At 53.4% G+C, this 4,378-nt stretch overlaps 1 pseudogene; it reads right to left on the reverse strand.

Moving 5' to 3' along the window:
* Positions 1-2,123: 2,123 nt before the first annotated feature.
* On the reverse strand, positions 2,124-3,576 carry LOC138803723 (PPP2R1A-PPP2R2A-interacting phosphatase regulator 1-like; annotated as a pseudogene).
* Positions 3,577-4,378: the final 802 nt, after the last annotated feature.

Below are 4,378 nucleotides of genomic sequence, written 5' to 3' on the forward strand. Positions count from 1 at the left end.
TTGGCTGAAATTGTTCATCTAATTTGACCCATAATCCCAGGTGTTAGTGGAAGTGGAAATTGCCAGCTTCAAGAAAAAAAACCCTGGAAAAGGTGGTATTTTAGTTGTCCCAATCAAACTTAAAGGATTCCAAAGTTAGTGGACCCCATTTCTTCCCAGACAGCCTACATCAGATTACAGAAACTGGCATTCAGCAAGCCCTAGCTAACTGCCATGGCCTGATACCGAGCAGGCTCCAATAGGGGGAATGCACTTGCCTACCACGGCCCAGCTGGAAAAGGCACAGGCAGGACATAGATTAGAGTCTGCAGGATTCCAGGGAGGACTTCCCACCAGTGCACTCCCCTGGGAGGTAATCCACGCCACCAGTGGGATCCCAGAACTCCCTGCCCAGATGCCCATGGACACCGTCAATGCCCTGGGTAAGATTGCCCTCTCATCGTCGGTAGTGGTGAACCATCTGCAATATCACACTGTTCACCACTTCCTAGACCCTCCTAGCTTCACAGCCCCTGCCCTACTCACCACCCTCCATCTTGTTCCCTAATTACATTTGGCCAACACATTCCCAACTCTTAATTAGCTCCAACTATACAAACGAGAGCAGACTGTCTGGCTGGAAGAGTGTGGCTGTGGTCACACTAGTCTCACAAGCCTTCAGGCTTAAGACAGAAGGTATCAACTTTGGTCTGTGGTTCCCACATGCCTCCTAGGGGAGACCCACGCAGGCCCAGAAGCTACTGTGGGCTACAGGAAAGGGGGAAGAGAGAGGTGGAAAGGAATATCTACTGAAATCTTCCCCAAAGCAGCCATGAAACAGTGATGGTGAAAACATACTGGTCTCATACTTCGCATTGCTGAAAAAAAGAACAACAAATACACACACACACACACACACACACACACACACACACACACACACACACACACACACACACACACACACACACAAATCCAGAACGGTGACTGTAGACTCATCCATGCAGCACCTGCAATTTGCCAATTGATCACTCACTTGAGCACAGTCAGGCTCTCTCTCTTTCTCTCTCTCTCTCTGTCTCTTTCATGCACACACACACACACACACACACACACACACACACACACACACACACACACACACAAATAGACTCACAGTAGTGCCCCTCCTGAGTTTGTTGGTTCCTCATCTAGGACAATGTACAAGCTGGACCACGGGAGTTCCCTTGTCAGAACCAGGGGCTCGACCCAAGGAAGCACCACTCTAATAATGCTGAACCACCATGCCTCTCCCTTTCTCCAGGGCCAGACGCTTTCCCTTGGGAATAAACAGCCATGACTCCCCATTCACCAAAACCCTAGGCCAGGGCTCTGGGTGAAGGAGTCCTGAGACAGGTGGCTCTTCAGAGCCTGGACTGAAAACAAGCAGGAGATCATGGTGTACCCAGAGAATTGTCTGACCAGGGGTGTGGGCAGTGTTGGGGAAATGGATGAGGTACTAAAGGCTACATACATGGATGAACTTCCTACTCCAGCCTAGATGCTTCTGGGTGACTTGGTGGATTCTTGGGGAGGATGAGGAAACCAGATGGTCCTGGAGCACCAGCAGATGGTGGCAGAGCTGGGAAATGTGATCACCCTGTGAGTGCTGTTGACAGCTGGAATGGGAAGGACCAGCAGGGTGTACCTGTGTTGTGGGGGCGTGTTCTTCCCAGACATTCACCTTCTATCTGAAACCTAGTGCCCTCACCTCCCTAGTGGGCTCTTCTGGGACCCTCCTCAGGGGAAAGTGTGACCGAGCACAAAAGACAAGGGCTCACACAGAATGGGGGGCTATCTTCTTGTTTTTTAAAATCAAGGGATAACATATGTATTTAGACATATTAGCAGCGAAAAATGTATGCTTCAACACACTTATTGGGGAAAAGTCTGAAAACATTACTACACTGAATTCAAGGGTATTTGCAGGAGACCTGACAGAGAAGTTCTCTAGAACATTTCAAGAAATTAAAAAGAGAGGGGAGGGGAAGGGAAAGGGTCAAAAGGGAAATATCCTCAGTTTAATTGACAAAGTGCAGTGCTTGCTCCGACTTAATTTCTGTCTCTCCCCTGCCCCGTCCCCAAAAAGTTTCCAGATGAGTACATCACTTAGACGAAAGTTCATCTACTGGAATAAAGGGAGATACCACTTGGGCAGGTGACACAGGAGAGTCGGTGGTAGTGCTGACTTTAGCTGGTGAGTTACAAGAAGATCCCGCACTGCTGCTGTTTCCATCCAGGGTATCCGAAGACACACACACACCAGGATCTGACAGCTGTGCTACGTCAGAAGAAAGCATGTTGGTGATGCCCTGGAAAAATCTCTTTGGCTGATACTCAGTTTCCATTTCACATTTTCTTTTCAATGGTCCAAGAACACTTGGTTGGATACAATTGATGGGACTCTGGTTTCTCCGGGTGGTAAATTGGGTCGTCGGGCTTGGGATGGGGCGTGGAGGCAATCCATTGCTACTCACAAAACTTTGCAAGGATGGTGAAAAGCACTGCTTCCCAGTACCCCGGGTGGGTGACGGTGCTGTTGACACAGGAATAAAACCCATGCGCTTGGGCGAAAGCGGATTTCTCCACGTCGTTGTCACTAAGTCTGAAACTTTCCTCCCAGGAGTGGCTTATCTGCATTGCGGTCTGGACCACGCGATCATGGACCATCTCTTGGTTGATCAGGTCCATGCCCTCCGCCTGTTTGATTGATCTGGTGCAAGCCGCTGCTGTGCATGCAGACGGAGGAGGCCAGGAGCAGCAGGCCATGGCGGCCTGGATATGTGGTGCTGTTCTGCCTGGGGCTAGGAGCCTTGGACTGGAACACCGGCGAGGTGTCACTGAGGCCGTGGATGAGGGGGGCGCTGTTAGACCTCCAGAGGCCCCCTCTGCCTTGGCCACTGCCACAGCCATCCTCAGCTGGACTACTGCCGGGACCCGGAGGCAGCTCTGGGTCCAACTCCATCTTCACCTGAATCAGGTAGGGGGGCAGGGAAGCGGGGGCGGTCCTCGGTCAGGCCTCGGGGACTCCCATATCCCGCAGTACAGGGAAGCCACAGCCACCACAGCCTTCTGGGGGGCTATCTTCTGCATCCAACACATCCCCACCCCCAGAAAAAAGGAAACATCCCAAGAAGGCAGGTGTGGAGGTGCTGCTCCCTCTGACTAAAGCCACCAGGTTCCCTGTGGCACACCCTCTTCACCCATCCCTGCATCTGCCTTTTTCCTGGGACACTGGCCACTAGGGATGGGGCTGGGATTCCAGGATCAACATCCACACTCCCACCCCCCACTCCTGGGGGGCATTTGTGGCAGAGTCAGGGCTGGCCTGCCTGGTGCTGGGGAGGCGAGTTTGGGACCCAAGAGGCGAGGCAGGTGTCACGGGTCTGGGTCCGTGGGGGGTGTGGGGTAGGGGGAGGTCGTGAGGTGCAAACCCGCGTGGTTTCCACTGGGGAACAGGTCCGGCTGCAAGGAGGCCAGGGGTGCACCATCGCTGGATGACTCCAAGAGGCACCACGAGTCCAAGGTGGCTGCAACCTGTTTCAAATGAGGTGCCATGGGGAGGGCAGGAGAAGGGGCTGGGGCAGGAGCTGGCAGGTGGCAGGGCTGAGCTTGCCCCCTGGTGCAGGGGCCTTGGACTCAGGGCCTACCTGGCCTCTGAGCCTCCCTGAGACTGTGAGAGGGATGTGCCTGCTGTGCGGGCTTTGTGTCCTCTGTGCTCCTGGCCCAGACCTGTGCTCCTACATCAGCGGAGGCCAGTCATGGATGCTGCCACCCCTGGTGCATGTGCCTGCTCTTCTCTGCTCCTTCTCTCTGCCCCCACTTCTCACCCAGGCTGCCCAGCCCCTGCTGCACAAGTATGCCAGCTCCCGTGTGCACCTGTCTGCAGCAACTATGTGCCCCTTCAAACATGCCCTGTCCTCCCCTCAGTCACACTACTTCCCCACCTCGGCCATGCCCCTTCCCCTGGCTTGGTACTGCTCTGACTCTGCCTTAAGGCTACCAGGCCATGGCAGAAGCATCCTCACCTCAGCTCAGGGCTTTCCCCCAACCCAGGCAGCTGTCTGGGGGAATTGAAGATCCCCTCAGCCCAACCACTGGGGGAGACTCTTCTCCATCCACCCCACAAACCAAGCAGGTGCAAGGTAACGCTCCGAGTTTGTGTGTGTGTGTGTGTGTGTGTGTGTGTGTGTGTGTGTGTGTGTGTGTGTGTGTGTGTGTGTGTTTGTGTGTGAGTGTGTGTGTGTGTGTGTGGTTGTCCTCTCAAGGACTCAGAACATTGAATCTTTTGGGATGACAGCACACAGCACACTTATAAAAATGGAAAGGCTTGGAAAAAATTATATTAAGTGAAGTAATC

This window comes from Dipodomys merriami, unplaced genomic scaffold (genome assembly GCF_024711535.1).
Source record: "Dipodomys merriami isolate MVZ:Mamm:240054 unplaced genomic scaffold, mDipMer1.0.p SCAF_347, whole genome shotgun sequence".
In the NCBI taxonomy this organism is placed as follows: Eukaryota; Metazoa; Chordata; class Mammalia; order Rodentia; family Heteromyidae; genus Dipodomys; species Dipodomys merriami.